Below are 20,119 nucleotides of genomic sequence, written 5' to 3'. Positions count from 1 at the left end.
AGGCGCCATGGTGGGCAAGATGCCCAACGTCCTATGGCTCGAGGGCTCCTTCGTAGAGTCCCTAAAGGGGTGGTTTTACATCACCGAGCCGCGCGACCCTGAATGGGTCGCAGCCCCCGAGTTCCGATCCGGACCCCCTATGTGGCTCACCTCCTGGAAAGAGACGGGCCTGTCGTGGGGTAAAGAAGGAGAGCTGACCGGACCCCAAACATGCGTCCAAACCCTGGTGGACAAGAAGCTCAAACTTGTCAACGTAGTCCAGGTTATGCTCATCCGCCGGATCCTCCCGTGTCAACAGCGGGCTTTCAACCTGTGGGAGTTCGACCCGGCGCAACACCGAACTCTGAGTAGGCTCTTCGACACGACGTACGAAGATGACTGGAAGGTGCTTTTCAAGGGTGCCGAGGCCCCCGCATCCGCTACCGAGGATCACGGATTTAGCATGCAGCGTCACGCTCGTGCGGTAAGCTGTTTTTACCTTCTACAGGGTATTAGTTTTTCATGGTTTGACTCCATGCGGTATCTAAGCTCCCTTACCTTTGACAGGATTGGTAGGAGACGTCCGGACAGATCAACTATCTGGCTCCTTTGCCCGAAGGCCCAGCGGACGCTTGCTTGGCGAAGCTGCTGGTTCCGGCACCCTATGTGGTGCCGGAGAAGAAGGCCAAGAAGAAGGCCACAGGGACTTGAAAGAGTGCCCGGCGCCAGGAGGTGTTGGATTCATCATCCGAAGACTCCAAGGCGCACTCCTCCCGTGAATACGAGGAGGAGGAAGAAGTGACCTCTCCCCCTCTAGTGGGGGGAGAGAAGAAAAGGAAGGACGCCCCAACTGGGGAGGCCGAAGGGTCCAAGAAGGGGAAGACCCTTCCTCCAGACTGCTCCACCAACGCCAACAACGGCGAAGAGGAGTGGCCGCACAGGGACAAGCCCCTGGCGAGATCGTAAGTATTCAGACACCTGAGCGATTCATAGTGTTCCTTTCTTGCACAACTCCTCCTTACGCCGAACATGACTGTGCAGTCCGCCCAAGGCCGGGCTTGACGAGTCATCGAGAGGCTCCCTGGATTCGTCGGATGTGAATTCGCTTCCGACGGCTATCTCCCCCCACCCTACGGATGACACCGAGGTGGCGTCCCAACAGGTTCCAAGCCAGGAGGAGGTGGTCCTGGAGGCTACCACCCGGACTCCAGGCGTAAAGGGGATAGAACCCCCAAGGGAACCGCGCCGGAACCTTCAACGTTCTGAACTCCGGTAGGCAGCCTCCTTCCAAGAGGGGCAAGCCTACCGAGCCAGTGACCTCCGTCCAACTGGAGGCACCGGACAATTTGCTGGAGGTGCTTAACGGCGCCTCCATCGACGAGGAGCACCGCACTATTATGAGTGTGCTGATACAGAAGGTTCAGTCCGCCAATAGCGGACTGACTGAAGCCTGTGCTAGCCTTCTAACAGGCTTTGAGGTAAGTAAAGAATATGTAAAAATATTACCACATAGACAGTAGCCCCTGATGCTCTGTTCGGTGTTCGGAAAGAAAAGCCGAATAGAGGATCTAATAACACTCGTAGGAGTCTAACATAATTAAGTCAATATGCGTATGTAGGCTTCGCTGCTGGCCTCCGCCGCACTGACTGCGGAGGTGGATACGGTGAAGCAAAACCTCGCGCGGTCCGAGAACGAGCTCGGCCATGCCAAGAGGCAACTCAAGGAGAAGGAAGGTAAGTAATACCTTGCGCAAGTATATAGAGAAGATGTGGTTGCAAAAAATGATAGGATCAACGTGCTATTATAGGGGCCACGACCGAGGTGGCAACCCTTAAGCAAGCGTTGTCCGAGGCCAAAAACAGAGCGGCCGCGGAGCGCACAGAGAGAGGGAAGCAGGAGGCGCGGGTGGAGGAGGTGCAAAAAGAGCTCCAGGCTCTCGTGAAAAAACACAAGAGTTTGGAGCTTGACTCAAAGATGCAACCATCCGAGCTTGCGGCGGCCCTCAAAAGCGTAAAGTCTGCCAAGGCCGAAGCCAGAAAGCCCTCCAAGAAATTGAAGCGATGAAGAAGATAGCGGTGGGTAAGGCATTCATTATGCAAAGCAAGCACGTGAAAGTGAATTACTTGTTAGTTACCCGAGTCCGGAGCCCTCCAGGAGCATTCGCAGATTTGCCCCGCAGTGCGTCTGATGCCGCTACCTACTACCGAGCTGAGGAGGGGAGCTCGACGGAGAAGGTGTTCTGGTCTCAGTATGTTGAGGCCAGACATCTGGTGCCTTTGATCGACCAGCTGAAGCAAATGGTCGAGCTCCACAAGGTGGCCGAACAGGCCATAAAGGGCTTCATAGTTCGGCTTTGTCCTGGGGAGACTCTTCCTGGGAGCTACTTCAGGCTGGTGAGGCGGCTGGTGGATGCCTGTCCACGGCTTGAAGTAATCAAGCGCTCTGTCTGCATCGAAGGTACCCGTAGGGCGCTTGCCCGTGCTAAAGTGCACTGGGGCAAGATGGATGCGGAGAAGCTGGTGAAGGACGGGCCACCGCCGAGCAAGGAGCATCGCGTCCCGGAAGCGTATTATGAGGGCGTCCTGAAGGGTGCCCGCCTTATAGTGGATGAATGCTCCAAAGTTGTAATTTTTTAGTAAACTCGCATTTGTGATCCTGTACGCTGAAAACTTGTTCATATGCGCTAAGCAACGCTTTTGAATTTAAAATATTACCTTTTGTGCGGCCGTTTATCAAATTTGAGAGATGGCGAGTCGTCGGCTTCTGCCCCCATGCCACGAGTGCTGGGGTGTTCGGGATAAACATGAGCGCTCTTTTTCCCATTCTTGGGTCCTTCGAGGGAGGCGCTCAACACAACGAACAAGGCAATCGGACTATAATGCTTGAAAACTCTCACTTAGCCATAGAATTCTATCATTTTAAATTTCGGCGAAGCCCCTAGTGTTCGGAAGACCGAGTTCGGGCCGCTATCCACGCCTAGGCCGGACAAAGCCGACTCCTCGCTCTAAGCGGCATAAGTCTTTAGGGACTCGAAAACCTCTCGAACAGCGACCAGCTCTCGCCTCATCATGACGGTCAGTTTTAGCTTTCTCTACTGAGGTGCTCAGCCCAGCTCAACTGGGGCACAATCGCAGTAGTTCTCCTAGTGCTACCTTAGCTGATATAATGGAACGTAAGGTACCAAAACATAGGAGCCGGGCAAACCCAACTATTGACCCAAGACATGATTCGGAGCCGATGCATATAATGCTATAAGTTCGGGGTGCCTCACTTGTGAAAGTGTTCGGACTTCTAACACCGTATTGTGGGGTATTTAAGCCCCTGGCGTATTGGCCGTACCAAAGTGTACGGGTGCCACATGTCATTAATGAACATATATTCGTAAAAAAGAGTAATGCAATAATAGACGGAAGCTATGCATTGTTTATTTAAAAAGCTGCGATCAAAGCAGAACGATACAAATAGTGCTATAAGCAAAAAATGGGACTATTTAACGTGTCCTTTCCAGGGGCGAGCTGCGGAATGGTATGTGAAACAGGTATACTGCTTGTTATAGAGACCACCTTAGAGTTCCATAGTGCGGCGTAGCTTTCTACTTCCCTGGTTGTATCATTTGTGCGGCAATTGTACAGCCGGACAAGCCTTCCGAAGAATGGAGTCCTGAAAATAAGAGAAAATTAAGAAATCGGCAGCCCCTAGTGCTGTTTAAGCCGCGATTCGGGTGTGCCGTGATGGTGCCCCTCCCCTTGTGCCCATGGTATTTCCAGAGCGTAGTTATGTATGTGCAACACTGGTTTCGCAAGTTCGCGAGGGCTGGGGTTGGGGCCACATTGCTACGCTTGCTCGGAACGTGCCAGGCGGCCTTGTTGTAGGTTACTCCGGGCACGCTTGACGGTGTCCAGACGTTTAATGGCCGGACTAGAGAATTGCCTTGAGAGGCTGCTTTGTACTTCCACTGCGATAGCCGCCGTATGCTCCTCCGTTCAGAGAGAGCGTTCGGTGTTTCCATTGACCGTGATGACTCCTCGAGGGCCTGGCATCTTGAGCTTGAGGTATGCATAGTGCGGCACCGCATTGAACTTAGCAAATGCGGTTCGCCCGAGCAGTGCGTGATAGCCACTGCGGAACAGGACTATGTCGAAGATTAACTCCTCGCTTCGGAAATTATCCGGAGATCCGAAGACCACTTCAAATGTAACTGAGCCTGTACAGTTGGCCTCTACACATGGTATGACGCCTTTAAAGGTCATTTTAGTGGGTTTAATCCTCGAGGGATCGATGCCCATTTTCCGCACTGTATCCTGCTAAAGCAGGTTCAGGCTGCTGCCGTCGTCCATAAAGACTCTAGTGAGGTGAAATCCGTCAATAATTGGGTCTAGAACCAATGCGGTGAATCCGCCATGACGGATGCTAGTGGGGTGGTCCCTTCGATCAAAAGTGATTGGGCAGGAAGACCATGGGTTGAACTTTGGGGCGACTGGCTCCATCGCGTATACGTCCCTTAGCGCATGCTTCCGCTCCCTCTTGGGGACGTGGGTTGCGTATATCATGTTCACCATCCGCACTTGTGGGGGAAAACCTTTCTGTCCATTGTTGTTCGGCGGCCGGGGCTTCTCCTCGTCATCGCTATGCAGCCCCTTGTCTCTGCTTTCAGCATTTAACTTGTCTGCCTGCTTGAACACCCAACAATCCCTGTTGGTGTGATTGGCTGGTTTTTTGGGGGTGTCATGTATCTGGCATGAGCGGTCGAGTATTCGGTCCAAACTGGACGGGCCTGGAGTATTTCTTTTAAATGGCTTTTTCTGCTGACCGGGTTTAGAGCCTCTGAATCCGGCATTAACTGCCGTATCCTCAGCATTGTCGCCGTTAATGTGGCGCTTTTGCTTGTTGCGACGCGACCTGCCACTGCTTTCCTTGGTATCCGGATTACCAGGGCTCTTGGTCATGTTATTGCTGCGAGCTAGCCAGCTGTCTTCTCCCGCGCAAAAGCGGGTCATAAGTGTCGTGAGGGCTGCCATAGATTTCGGCTTTTCCTGTCCTAGGTGCCGTGCAAGCCACTCATCACGGATGTTATGCTTGAAGGCTGCTAGGGCCTCTGCGTCCGGACAGTCGACGATTTGATTTTTCTTGGTTAGGAACCGTGTCCAGAATTGTCTGGACGATTCCTCTGGCTGCTGAATTATGTGGCTTAGGTCTTCGGCGTCTGGGGTCGCACATAAGTGCCGTGGAAATTGTCGAGGAATGCGGCTTCCAGGTCCTCCCAACAACCAATTGATTCTGTTGGCAAGCTGTTAAGCCAATGCCGAGCTGGTCCTTTAAGCTTGAGTGGGAGGTATTTGATGGCGTGTATGTCATCACCGCGGGCCATGTGGATATGAAGGAGATAGTCCTCGATCCATACCACAGGATCTTTTGTGCCATCGTATGATTCGATGTTCACGGGTTTGAAACCCTCTGGGATTTGATGATCCATTACTTCATCTGTGAAGCATAGTGGGTGTGCGGCGCCTCTGTATTGGGCTATGTCACGATGCAGCTCAAACGAGCTTTGTCTACTATGTTCGGCCCGGCCGGATTTACTGTATCCGGCATGACGAGTATCGTCTCGTGCCTCCTTGTCCTCCAATATATCTCGCAGGTCTGGCGCATATTCCCATGCCCTGGTATTTTTTGAGCGGCGCCGGGGTGCGGCTTGAGTGCAGAGCCGAGAGGCCTCTCTGTCGCGGCCACGAGGTGGCCGGTTGGCCGCATCATGCGCTGGTGATGTAGGTTTAGGCGCTTCCTCCTCTAATTGGGGTAGCAACTTGTGCTTTTGGTAGCTCTTGGAGGGGCGTTCGAGTTCATACTCTTCGGCCGCAAGGACTTTAGTCCATCTATCGGCTAGCAAATCTTGATCAGCTCTAAGCTGTTGCTGTTTTTTCTTGAGGCTTCTCGTTGTGGCCATAACCCTGCGTTTGAAATGCTCTTGTTCGACGGGATCCTCCGGCACGACAAATTCGTCGTCGTCGAGGCTTGCCTCGTCTTTGGAGGGAGGCATATAATTATCGTCCTCGACCTCTCTGTCGGATGCTCTCTCATGAGGGCTGGCTTCTCTATCCTCCTGTGTTGAATCTTGCTGGAGGTGGTTGTCTTCGGCACTGTACGGGGTGTTATTATCTCCCGTGCTGGAATCACCGTTTTTTGCTTTGGCGGGATTTAGAGCGGCGTCGCTGACACCGGCGCTTGGGCTGCTTCTTGGAGGGGTCATCCTCCACTGTTCCATCGCCATTGCCTTCTTTTGGGGTGTCCACCATGTATATATCATACGACGAGGTGGCTTTCTAGTTCCCTATAGGCGCTGGTTCTTGATCATCTCCTGCATCGGCGTCCATACCATCGATGTCTTCAGAGTCGAAGTCGAGCATGTCGGTTAAATCATCGACAGTGGCTACGAAGTGGGTGGTGGGTGGGCTTTGAATTTCTTCATCGTACGCATCCCAACCTTGCTGACCATAGTCCGGCCAGGGATCTCCTGATAAAGAGAGAGACTTTAGTGAATTCAGAATATCGCCGAAGGGCGAGTGCTGAAAGATGTCCGCGGTGGTGAACTCCATGATCGGCGCCCAATCGGGTTCGATCGGTAGGGGCGCGGAGGGCTCGGAGTCAGGAGAGGAGTCCGGCTCCTTAGAGTCACGGGCTTCGCAGAGAATAGGGCTGTTGTTCGGCTCGATCGCCATAGATATTGCAGCCCCCGAGGCGGTGTCTAACCACCCATCCTTGATTGGTGTGATCAGCTCCGAGCTAGGGGTTGGAGCAGACACAGGTGCCGCCTCCAGGGCACTGTTCGGCGGTAGAGCTAGATCTGCCCATCGTGACAGTTCGGCGCGCTCGGCTGTGGCTCGAATCCGTCGAAGATCAACTCTCCGCGGATGTCGGCCGTGTAGTTCAAACTTCCAAATCTGATCTGATGGCCAGCGGCGTAGCTTTCGATCTGCCCCAGATGACCAAGCGAATTGGCCCGCAGTGCAAAGCCACCGAATATGAAGATCTGTCCAGGGAGAAAAGTCTCACCCTGGATTGCATCGCTGTTGATGATCGGAGAAGCCATCAGGCCTAAAAGTGACGACACAGAGGAAGTCTCAATGAAAGCACCAATGTCGATGTCAAAACCGGCGGATCTCGGGTTGGGGGTCCCGAACTGTGCGTCTAGGCGGATGGTAACAGGAGGCATGGGACACAATGTTTTACCCAGGTTCGGGCCCTCTTGATGGAGGTAAAACCCTACGTCCCGCTTGATTGGTATTGATGATATGGGTAGTACATGAGTAGATCTACCACGAGATAAGAGAGGCTAAACCTAGAAGCTAGCCTATGGTATGATTGTTGTCCGTCCTACGGACCAAGACCCTCCGGTTTATATAGACACCGGAGAGGGATAGGGTTACACAGAGTCGGTTACAATGGTAGGAGATCTATATATCCGTATCGCCAAGCTTACCTTCCACACCAAGGAAAGTCCCTTCCGGATTGGGACGAAGTCTTCAATCTTGTATCTTCATAGTCCAGGAGTCCGGCCGAAGGTATAGTCCGGCTATCCGGACACCCCCTAATCCGGGACTCCCTCATGCATCATGAAGGCAAAGCTCAAGACATCATCGAGCTTACTTCCCTGCCCACTCCAGGTGAGTTCTATGAGCCTGGTTGCCAGCGTCGTCGAGATGAACTGCAGAGTATCTTCCAGAGGCCCGAGCCAAATATGAGTGAGATGCTCAGTATGATGAAGCCATTGCCTCAAGATGCTGAATACCCCAAAGAGTTCTTTGTGAAAGACCTCGAGTACTTGCCCCACACAGTATACCACATTCTGAGGCGTACTCTATGGCCAATCAAGGGACATTCTTCTAAAGCCAAACTTGAAGGAGCCATGAATACTTTGGTGTTTTATATCATCAATGGCATCAGATTCAATACCCAGGATTTCTTCATCAGACAACTCGTTGCATCTAGGATTGATCTATTTGGCCTGAAATTCTATGCTCCATGGGTGATGCGTCATATCAAGCTCCATTCTACTGTTGACTATCAGCGCTCAGCGTGCAACCATCTTGTTTTTCTGCCTAAGGTTGATATGTTCATGGAAGCCATCTACCTCGAGCCTGCCAAGAAGCCTCTACATCTTCAGAATGCTAAACACCAAAGCTTCTCACAACCAATGGAGGGAATTCTTGTCCCCAATGATCCTTTGACTGAGAATATGAGAATGCCACATCGTGCCAACAATGAAGCCATAACAAGTACGGTTGCCCAAAGGCCTCGGAATCATTCCCGTGTCCTCAATGACCGAGAGGTTCTTGTGGCCTTGCACCAGAAACAGCATAAGCATCACGACTGGCTAAAGCGTCAGATGTAGAGTATCTTGTTGGATGTCAACCGCATTTGAAACTTGGCCACCAAGAACTCGTTTGTTGCCCATGAAGCCTGTCAGCGGTCCTGGAAGAGTCTCACACTGCTCTGTCCTGAAGACGATCTTCGCGAAGATGGCTTCACCGAGGACTTCAAGTTTGATTCCAGGCCTGCACAAAATGCAAGCTGGCGCCGCACTCCCTCAATTGAAGATTCTGAGCGTTCATCTTTGGCTATAACTGTTGTTGCGAGAGTCGTCGATGAAGAAGACGATGCCACTTCACCGACCATGGCTACACTGCATCTCGACACTGCATCAGGCCCGTCTGCACCACCTAACTCCAATGTCGACCCTGCTCCTTCATCTACTCCTGATGGGAACTAGTAGATACTATGTCTTCAAACCTTTTTGGTCCTTACTGACAAAAGGGGGAGAAGCTTATGAGTTGATAGTCTTCAAGCGGGTCCTTATGGGTGGTTGCAATATTTTGCTAAGTCTTCACAACTCTCGTCTTTTGAAACATTTGGTTCTTTGAGTTGTAACACCTAAACTCGATGGCCGTCTGCAACTTTTTCTACTACCTTGCGATGCGATGATAAATTCCGCATGAAGCCATTCCGCAGACGTCCATTTTTCATTATGCATTTCACTATCTTCGTTATCTCTTTATATGCATGATGAATTGTCTTCATAAGTTGAAGAGGATCTCCACAAAGTAAAACATGCCATGTGCATTTGCATTCAAAAGCAAACTACACTACAAGAAATATGTCAACTAGTGACCTTCTGTCAGTGACCCTGGAAGAATTGGTCATAGATCTATGACCATTTTAGACCAATTGGTCAAAAGTTGTTCGGGGGGCTCCAAACCCTAAACTATAACGACCATTTTGGTCAGAAAGGTCGTAATTTCCTTACACGAAATGGTCATAAAGCAGATAGCACTGGTCTGCTGCCTTATTTCTAGCTGATCATAACCAATATAGATTGTCATAACCTTGTAAATTGTGGTGGGTTGCTATGACTAGGCGCCACCTCATCAGTTTTGCCTATGTGTCATGTCAATGTGGCAGTTTTTGCCCTAGGTTGTGAAGCAGCCTATATTTCTATCATTCCCAAAATTCCCAAAAAATCTCATAAATTCTTTGGGTCATATCTTCGTCAAATATGTAAAAAATCTTCCTTGCCTAGTTCAAAAATAATTCAAAAATATTCATTTTCCTATTCTGTTCAAAACAACAGTTTGTGAAGGAAGTACCACTTTGGCATGTCCAAATAGTATCCATTTTCTACAGTGCTTTCCTATGCCCAAATAACCATCCTCCACCAAATGCCAGCTCAATCCATTCATTATTTTTAGCCGAGCTTCAACATTCGTATTTATGTCCAGTGTGGAAGTTTGCAAAGCAAGTACCACCTAGGCTCCTCCTTTTGAGCTAAAATTTTTGAAGACAGTCTTCTTAGTAACTGATCATCCTCTGACAAAGCTCACACACATTAGCCATGTGCATTTCCTGTATCGCTAATCAAACACTTGGTTGCTTATTCATGTTTGAGCATCGATCGGGTGATTTTCTTCCTAGCACCTACCTGGGGAGTGCCCAACCCACTAGACATGCCTAGGCCGCCCAGAACACATGGCAATGCCACGGTCACGCGGTGACCATGCGGCGGGCATGCCAGTTTACGCGCTCTAGAGTTGGAGCCCTCGGCCACCGTCCAAACCTTGACGTATCGCCACCAAACCATGTATTTATGATTAAATAGGTACTTATGTAACTAGAAATGATTTTTGGAAAAAATAAATAGCAAACTATGAGGCAACTGCAGTTCAAATTTGACTCGCTTCCTACTGAATCGGCAGGAATTTCTCTTTTTCACCAGTGGTGGATCAAAACTTTTGACACCCAAACATTTTGTCAATTGTGCATTATATATGGCCTAGTATTTTATAAAATTGATTAGGTCCAATTTTGCAACAAATATATGGTAGGTCCTTCACAAAAAAACTCATTTTGGGCACTTGGAAAAATGGAAAATGAATTTTTCGTGCAAAGAAAATGAAAACTTCCTTAGGCAACATTGTTTGTCATTCCAAGATGCACCCTTGTGCACGATATGAGGTCATTTAAACAAACTATGCCATGAATGTGGCCATAAGATTGATCATTTGGCTTGATAGCCATGAATCTTCACGCATGATAGCTCATTTCTGAGAACACTTTTTTAAAATAATTGCCGTACTACAAGTTTATTATTTTTGCTGGGAACTTGGCCACATATAATGACACAATGCGAAGGTTTTCCAATTTTTCGATTTTTTTTGAATTTTTTATGCCCGTTTCAAAATGCGGTCAAAATGGCGGGAATGACCGTTTCTAGCTAGTGGTTGAATCTTGGAACTTTTTTGGTGTTTCTCTGATTAAATAGATACTTATGTACCTAGAAATGATTTTTGTAAAAAATAAAGAGCAAACTATAAGGCAGCTGCAGTTCAAATTTGACCCGCTTCCTGCTGAATCGGCGGGAATTTGTCTTTTTCACCAGAGGTGGACCAAAACTTTTTACACCCAACCATTTTAGTAAATTCTGCATCAAATATGTCCTAGAATTTTAGAAAATTGATTTGGTACAATTTTGCAACAAATATATGGTAGGTACTTCACAAAAAAACCTCATTCGGGCACTCGAAAAATGGAAAATGAATTTTCCGTGCAAAGAAAATGAAAACTCCCTTAGGCAACATCATTTGGAATTCCAAGATTCAACCTTGTGCACAATATGAGATCATTTGAACAAACTATGCCATGAATGTGGCCATAAGATTGATCATTTGGCTTGATAGCCATGAATCTTCACGCACGATAGCTCATTTCTGAGAACACTTTTTTAAAAGAATTGTCATATTACCAGTTTATTATTTTTCCTGGAAACTTGGTCACATATATTGACACAATGCGAAGGTTTTCCAATTTTTTTGATTTTTTTTAAATTTTTTATGCCCGTTTCAAAATGCAGGCAAAACGATGGGCTTGACCGTTCCTAGCTAGTGGTTGAATCTTGGAAAACTTTTGATGTTTCTCTGATTAAATAGATACTTATGTACCTAGAAATGATTTTTGGGAAAAATAAAGAGCGAACTATGAGGCAACTGCAGTTCAAATTTGACCCGCTTCCAGCTGAATCAGCGGAAATTTGTCTTTTTCACCAGAGGTGGATAAAACTTTTTACACCCAACCATTTGGTCAATTGTGCATTAAATATGGCCTAGTATTTTATAAAAATTATTTGGTCCAATTTTGCAATAATTATTTGGTAGGTCCTTCACAAAAAACCTCATTTGGGGCACTCGAAAAATGGAAAATAGCTCTTTTGTGCAATGAAAGTGAAAACTCCCTTAGGAAACATTGTTTGTAATTCCATGATGCATCCTTGTGCATAATATGAGATCATTTGAACAAACTATGCCATTCCAAAATGCACCCTCGTGCAAAAAACACAAGAGAAACAAATAGAAAAACACAACTACATAAGCTTAAACAAGCATTTGATGTGCTCCACATGTGCTATGATTGTGAATTATAATATTGATGTGCTCCAAATTTGCAACAAATATCTGCTAGATTCTTTATAAAAATATCATTCTAGACACTCAAAAAATGAGTCTCTTACAAAAAAATCATATCTTAGAACACTTTTTTAATGATATTAACAATATTTAAAGTTTGTTATTTTTACTGAAAAGTAGGTCACACTTGGTGACACAATGCGAAGGTATTTTATTTCTATATTTTTATAAATTTCTTAGGTCGTCAAATGGCAGACATGATTCAAAATCTTATTTTCAATCGATTACGACCAATTTAAATGGTCTTAACATCATCAAAGAGGATACTCTGTTCTGATTGGTCTAAAATCAGCTCACGCGGATCATGCCTTAAGCACCGTCGGATGCGCCCTGATCCAACGGCAGCCCACACCCCCCTCGTCGCTCTCACCCCTCCCGAATCACCCTGTATCCCTCTCATCCTCGTCCACCCACGAAACCCTAGCCCCCTTCTCCCAATAGCCGCCGCCTTCTCCCTCCTAGATCCATTACCCCGTTGGCCACCTCCCTGCGGCGGAGCTCTACCCCGTCAGTCTCCCCTGAAACGAAACCCATCGCCGCCGCCTTCATCTCCCCAACCAACCACAACCCACCGGTGACCTCCTACCACTCTCCCTCTCCCTCGCCGCCGGCGCCCCCTCGCCTCCCCTCCCGTCCTCTTGTCTTCCTACTAGGCCCCAGATCGACTCGGCCTTCTCCTTCTCAGGCCACGACCAGATCCGCCGGTGCCCCCTCGCCTCCGCTCCCTTTTCCCATCGCTGCCCCCGCTCCCTCTCACTTCTGCACTGCTCCCGCTCTCGTCCCCTCCCGATCTCGCTGTCCTCTCCAACCCACCGCTGACCTCGCCGTCCTCCTCAGCCACTTCCGCCGACCTTGTCCCTCCCTCCCCTCCCCGCATCTCATGGCCACCTCTACACCCTTGCGCGCGATGGTGGCGGTGAGGTCGGCGCCATCATCGAGAAGCACGTGGCACCGTCTGCGGGGTCTGTCCAGCGACGCCAATATCTTCTGCGGCGCGATGCCGACGCGGTCCACCACGACCGCTTGTTGATTCCGCCTGCCCAGCGACGGATGCATGGCAACCGTGCCTAGGTCCACACTCTGCTCCCGCCAGGTTCGTCCGTGCAACCGCCTCCCTCCCTCCCCGCATGTAACCCTAGTAGCTTTTCGGTAGATCCGGCGCACGTGCGCCGCCGTCCGTCTTATTCGCTTTGCCCGGGATCTCGTTCGGGACGGTGAGATTGATCAATTGGCACCCGCCTCGACTCCTTGCTTCTCCTTTCCCCCCGGCTGCAGCTGTTTGCTGTTGATGGCAGCACCCGTCCAGATACTTGTTCAGTTTCAATTTTGCAAATCCGATGTTGTACAGTTAACTGGCCGTTGGTTGTTATTGTTGTGCATGGAGGTGTTGTGATCTAAAGCACGTAGAGGCGAGGCGGAGCAGGCAGTCGTACAGGATGTGTGGCCGTACATTTCTACTTAAGCTGGGCAATGCGGTGGCATGCACACCACGGCCATAGCTGGCACTGTATCGGCCAATGCCAATGCCATGGTCAGGCCAAGAGTTTCAGCGCTAAGCCTTTTTGCTTGCTAATAATAGTAGGCTGATCCACTTTACTGTATTAGGACTCTATACTACTCGTTCCTTAAATGTATCAGGCTTCCTAATTCGAGTGTTGCCATCCCTTTTTGATCTGGTACTACTGCATTTGTGCTACATCTATATGTACGATGGGGCTTATCTTACAACTTAGGAGGGGAACGTTTGCAGATCGCGGGGCACAGGGGATTGGAGTCGGGCCTGCCAGGGAACAACTCTAGATCCTCTTTGTCGTTGAACTTTAGTTTCCTCTTGTCCAAGATGTGTGTGTCTTTGGCTCATGTGTGGATAGTAATTTATCAATGAGCTCGAGACCATAACAGTGTAGAATGGCGCTGGTTTTGTTTAATATGGATAGTGTTGTGTTTAAGACTGTTAGTCCAGGGTCTGTGTAGTTGTAGAATGGAGCTATTTGATGTCAGAAGATTTCATTTACAAGGTCAAATTTATACTCTCTGTATGCTGATTAGTTTGTTACTTAATGTTCGTGCAGTATCGGCAACAACAAGAAGGCCTGGAAGACCGAACACTGCAGGTATCTGCAGTCACTGCCAAGCTTTCTGATATTATTAGCCTACCAAATAATTTCTGATATTGCCTTTTGGTGATTACAGGGCACTGAAGATAAAGCTTACAGAAAGAAATAAAGATGGCCATATTCTCACATACTCCTGGATTTCATTTACATCAACTTCTCAAGAGAGGAGTTCTCCTTTTTAGTAGTCTCAGTTTAAAGTAAATTAAATGAAAGGAGTACTCCTTTTCAGTCGTCTCAGTTTAAAGTAAATGAAAGGAGTACTTGCTCCATGTACTAGTTACTTCTACTACTTATTTTTAGTTGTTTAGTACTACTCTGTAGATCTGTGATACTAGTTTAGTTGCTTGTATAATTTTGTTTATTAGTGTAACCTGAACTATGGAGTAGTACCCTGTTCGCATATGTGTGATTATGTGTGTTCTGTAGTCTCTAGCTCCAGTGCATGTGAACTATATGTTGTGGTGTAAATCATTTTCATTCTATCTTATAAACGTGTTTCTTCAATAGATATTTCTGTTCAAGTCTTGTTGTCACTGATGTTAGCATTTAGTTTGTCTCAAGTAAAAAAATACTGAAAATACAGTGTACAAATCATCCCAAATATGTGAGCCTCGGTTCTGAAAACTAAAGAGTTCATATATTGGTAGATAGACTATGATTTAGGATATGCTAAACAGAAAGCTTTATAACATGGAACTCTCAATATCATGACTTCACTTTGTCCTTTAATTTAATATGGTTAGAACTACCATGTTTTTTAAGTAGTTGGGGCATTAAGAAACAGTATGCTGGATGTTTGGCCTTGCATCCGTCCTTCCATGAATTCATGCTTGTGCATTGCTAGTTATTGCTTTTTTGCTGGTCTTCTTCTTCCTCGATCTGGTGCAGCAGCAACGATTCAAGGTCATGGTCATGGAGCAGCAGCCATATATTTTTCTTCTTCTTATTCTTCCCTGAGATGACATGAGATGAGGTTTGTTTTCCTCAAGGTCAACGTGCAGCAGCTCAATTTGATTTGATGTGATTGGATTCAGTTTCCTCATGCCTCTCTGTTTGCATTGCATGCTCTGTTGGTCGGTCTTCAATTCTTCATGCTGCTGCTGCTACTGCTACATGAGGACCCTCTTCAATTCTGCATCTGTTGCGGCCGCCGCAGCTTCCACCTCCAGAAGAGCACCTTCTCCTCGTGCGGTTACCCGGCCGCCCGCATCCGCAAGTGCAAGCTCCCCCTCCCTCCGTCCTAGATCTCTAGGTCTGTTGTTGTCATGCGCCATGTTCTGGATGTTGCGCGACCTCATGTGGCTGCCATGAACGGTGCTGCTCCTGCGTGTAGATTTGATTCGCCGCATTAGTATGCGGTTGTTGTCTCGCCGTGGTTGTTCAAACTGAGATGTACCCAGTTGATTCGTCATCTAGGGTCATAAATTTTTCTGCATTCCCTGTTGTTGTAGCTTGTTGGATGCATAGTTTTATCTCCCAATGGGAATTATTAGTGAATGGTGATGTCTGTGGTCACGAGAATGGTGATGTAGTAGCTGGTATGCTTGATGCGTGTATGTCCATCTCTTTACTGTTTTGCTAGAACCATAAATCCTGATGCGCATGATGATCATGGTCTGGTTTGTTAGATCTATTCTGCTGGTGCTTAAAATTTGACATGCCTGGATTCTAAAACTTGTTCTTACAGTTTTCATTTCTATGATCAATTTAGAGAGTTGGACATGTCAGTATATTATATAACAAAAAAATTCCTAGCTAGTGAGAACATTTTAGCCACTCCATGAACACATACAGGTTAGTGTTAGTCATATTATTTATGTACATGGCATTTGCTGTCAATTCTTGATTATAAGTTATTGGATCCCTCATTGGCTACTGTTTGATGTTCTGTACCCGTTCTTATTCTTATATGTTCATTCTTATTTTTTGCACAGGTGAAGCGCGAATCCATGTCCGAAGCTGTGAAGCATATCAGCAAAGAGTAGCATATTATGTGTTGTAGTTGTAGGCAGTAGTAGGCATATCTGGGTTGTAATATACTATAACAATTGTAATAGATTAATGCAGTATTGTTTTGGACAAATTTCATTTGCTCTCTGGTCTGTTCGAAACAATGATTGTGTATGTGCTTTGAATACCCGTGAAATGGAAACCTGACAAGTTATAATGGTTGTTTGACATATTTTGAAATTTTTGATGTGTGGGATCAATTTTGTGATAAGCATGACAAGTGGCACCAATCTGACTGGTGGAACCAGTGGCAAAAAGAGGACGAAAATAAAAAACCAGTAGATTGTAAAAGGCTGCATCTTTGAAAAAAGGCCGAATTAATGGCCCAAGCCCATGTAGCTAGTGAAAATTAACAAGAAAAAAATACATTAAAAAGGCCGAATTGTTGGGCTAGGCCCATGTAGAAAACCGAACTGGACCGCGCTGATTCTTGTGCCACATCAGATTGCCACGTTGGATGCCTACGTGGCATGGGGATGCTGCTAGTGACCAAAACAAAACAATAGGCATATTTTGGTCGTAAACGTCCACGACCTTCTCACAGAGAAGGTCGTTAATTTCAGTTTACGACCGCCAGCTTTCAACCTTCTTTTTTGGTCAAAAGAAGGTCGCAAATGAAAAACAATGACCTTGTGACCAATAATCAAGGTCACAAGTTGACATATTTCTTGTAGTGCTACTTATATGCACATCTTCAGGGCAAGCCTTTGCTACTTATCAAGACAATGCCTTAATCCTTAAACTTTCACATACTTTTATCCCTGTTGAAAACTTCAACCAGTTTGTCATCAATCACCAAAAAGGGGGAGATTGTAAGTGCATCTAGTGCTACCCTTAGTTGGTTTTGGAGTATTGACGACAAACTTGGTTGAGGGACTAATGTGTTTCTAACAATTGCAGGATAACACAAGTAGTAGTCCCATATTGATTCGGTTTTCCTACCAGAGATGACCCCTAAAAATGTGTGAAGACAATGAAGACAATGGTGGTCTGTGAAGATATTCACAGTGAATATTATGACTTGAGAAGACATTCACATGAAGACTATGGAGTGCGAATACATAGTTGTTTCGTAGTTTCCTTTTCTTCTTTGTTGACTCAAAGGAACCACCGTACTGTTAAGTGGGGTCCATGTGAACAAACTCAGAGTGACTGAAGTGATGCTCAACTAAATCCTATGTCTTTGATGAGTCAGCTTTACTTGTAGCCCAAGTCAACCTACCACACGTGTTTGAAATCTGACCATTGGACATGTGTCAGTTCCTTAGTGACCCAGGGTCATTTTGGAAAAATCAGGTCGGCTTGCCTCCTGGCTATAAATAGCCCACCCCTACACCATAAATTGGTGGCTACTCAGAGTTAGTGCACGGCTTTTGTCGTTTGAGAGCAACCCACCTCCGAAGTATTTGAGAGAGAGATCCTTGCGAGGACAAAGCCCAAAATACCCAGAGCCAAAGAGTGTTAGGCATCACTGAAGTCTTTCTGCCCGCGTGATCTGAAGACTTGTTACACTTGAGTACTGTGAATCCTCCAGCCAGTTAGGCATCGCGTTCTGAGCATCCAAGAGTCATTGTGGATTGCCGGTGAACGAAGTTTGTGAAGGTTTGGGAGTCTACCTTAAAGACTTACTAGAGTAATTGGGCAAGGACTGTGTGTTCTTAGCTCAAGGGGAATAAGGTGAAGACGCGGTCTTCTGAGTTAAATCTCAGCCTCCCTAACTAGACGTACAGTTGTCTCAGCAACTAGAACTAGTATACGAAATCCTTGTCTTCACCAAGCTACTAGTTCTATCCTTCACTTCCCATTACTTTACAGTTTGTCTTCGTGAAGTCATTGCTTGCATGTATGATCTAATTGACTTCACAGAGTGAAGACTATTTATTGTTTGGCTTCATACTATCTTCCATCCTGATCCATACTATCTAGCTGTTGATATTCTTCGAACTTTCACTTCATTGCTTACTTGACTATGGCCTGTCTAGTCTAGTCTACCTTCCTCTGCATATCTATAGGTTAATTTCTATTGTTTGTCTTCAAAGCCCCCGTTTTTTGAAGACTTTCATAAAAATCGCCTATTCACCCCCCTCTAGTCGATAACTAGCACTTTCACCTACCGACTTGCCGACACCCTAATAGTAGATCCGCGTATCTCATCTTAGGCGACGACGGATGAGCTACGCGTATAGGTGCCAAAGAAAATAACCCAGGTTGCCCCGGGTAGTTTGGGACCAACACCATCAGCACTGGCCTGCCATGTATTAGGTTGGATAACGAACATCGGGTAGCGCTATCTCCCTATGCGTCAAGTGTATTATCATGTTTAGTTATTATTTTGAGCAAAAGGTAAAACCAATGTTGGGCCTTGCTGGAAGGGTTTTATTCGAAGCTGTATGACCGAAACTAAGGAGCTAAGAGTGGAACAAAACACCAGGCAAAAGGCTAAGCCTTTCACCCTTTACCAAGTATATATGTGCATTAATTAAATAAGAGATATTATGATATCCCATGATATCCATGTCCCAACATGGAACAACCTGCAACTACAGCTACAACTAGCAACACTATAAGAGGTGATGAGCAAAGCGGTAACATAGCCAAACAATGGTTTGCTAGGATGGTGGAAAAGGTTAAAGGCTATCATGGTAATTTGGGAGGCTTGTCAAACAAGTGGTAGGTAGCGCGACATAGCGATAGCATCGAGACGACTAGCAAAGCAAAGAGAGTAGTGAGATCCAGGGTGACAGCCATCTTGCCTAAAATCCCACTAGGAAGAAGATCCAGTCCATGAAGAAGACGAACCCACATAGTCGAACGAATCCTCATGATTGTAATGAAACAGGAACTATCGAGAATCAGCACAACCGGAAAGAAGCAAACAACACAATAAACACACAACACATAAACATGGCATGATGCACAACCAAGTATGATGCATGTCTGGTTTAATGAGCCATGGCATGGCAAAGTGCAACAAGCAATTCTACAAATTAAGTGGAGCTCAATATGCAATGAGTTACATATTGACGAAACACCACATTCAAGTTGTTTAGTTTGCTCTCATTTAGGAACAAGACAAGATTAAATGTTAATTAAACACCTATCTAGGCAAGTTTAAATGAGGCCGGAAATAATAAACAACAATTCCAAAAAAATCCCCATATGCATATTTCAAAGTTGGTACTGTTCTGACCTAAACCATATTTTAAAGTTGTTAAACATCAAAATAAAGTGCACCAAGTTAAACTTTGGATTTTTCACCCCATTTACATATAAAGCTTATTTAATTCGGAACTACGGTTAAATAGTTATGAAATAAACCATTTTAACATGTCATTTATGCAAATTAATTCAAACAAAAAGTTTAAACATTATTAACATGGATGAAAGTTGCATAATGTGGAACTAGATAAAATTCTAAGCATTTTACATATATAGTTTGTTTAATTTGGATGCAAGCCTATATAGTTATTAACAATGCAAAACAGTGGCATTTCGGTAATTATACATGCACTGGAATATAACGAAATGCACAGGCAGAGGAAAAAACATGCACGGGCCAGAAGCATTAGAGTGCAGCGACCCAGAAGTGGAAACGGGCCCAACCGGCTATGGGTGTGTATGTGCAATAGTAAAGGAAAATAGAGCAAAAATTGGAGCGCCTGGGAGTCAAAACCCAGACCCCTCAGATGGATAGTGGCTACTCTAGCCACTGGGCTAGCTATGTGTTCGTGATGCAAAGGGGGATCGGCAGAAGATAACGCATGTGCGCATCATGACTAGGACCAAAACTGAAGCGCGTGCACGGGGACTCGCCGGCGATGGGAGCCAGCAGCAACCCCTGCTGTGGTTGAAGAGGACCGGTGGGGGTACAGAAACGTGCCAGGGTGCGTGCGGTGAAGCAACGAGGCGAGGGTGTAGGTGTGGATGCGCAAGGCGGGGATGAGCGGCTGCTGCTCGCCGATGTCGTGTGCGTGCTGAAGCAGAGAAAAACAGAGGAGGTG

At 46.6% G+C, this 20,119-nt stretch overlaps 1 long non-coding RNA gene across 1 annotated transcript; it reads left to right on the top strand.

Moving 5' to 3' along the window:
- Window positions 1-12,861: 12,861 nt before the first annotated feature.
- LOC123185245 (uncharacterized) lies at window positions 12,862-14,517 on the top strand. Its single transcript, XR_006493255.1, has 3 exons — window positions 12,862-13,084; window positions 14,064-14,105; window positions 14,185-14,517. It is a non-coding gene; the product is annotated as an uncharacterized lncRNA (long non-coding RNA).
- The last annotated feature ends 5,602 nt before the right edge of the window (window positions 14,518-20,119 follow it).

Source organism: Triticum aestivum, chromosome 2A (assembly GCF_018294505.1).
Source record: "Triticum aestivum cultivar Chinese Spring chromosome 2A, IWGSC CS RefSeq v2.1, whole genome shotgun sequence".
Classification (NCBI taxonomy): domain Eukaryota; kingdom Viridiplantae; phylum Streptophyta; class Magnoliopsida; order Poales; family Poaceae; genus Triticum; species Triticum aestivum.
This window is presented reverse-complemented; position numbering and strand designations above follow the sequence as displayed.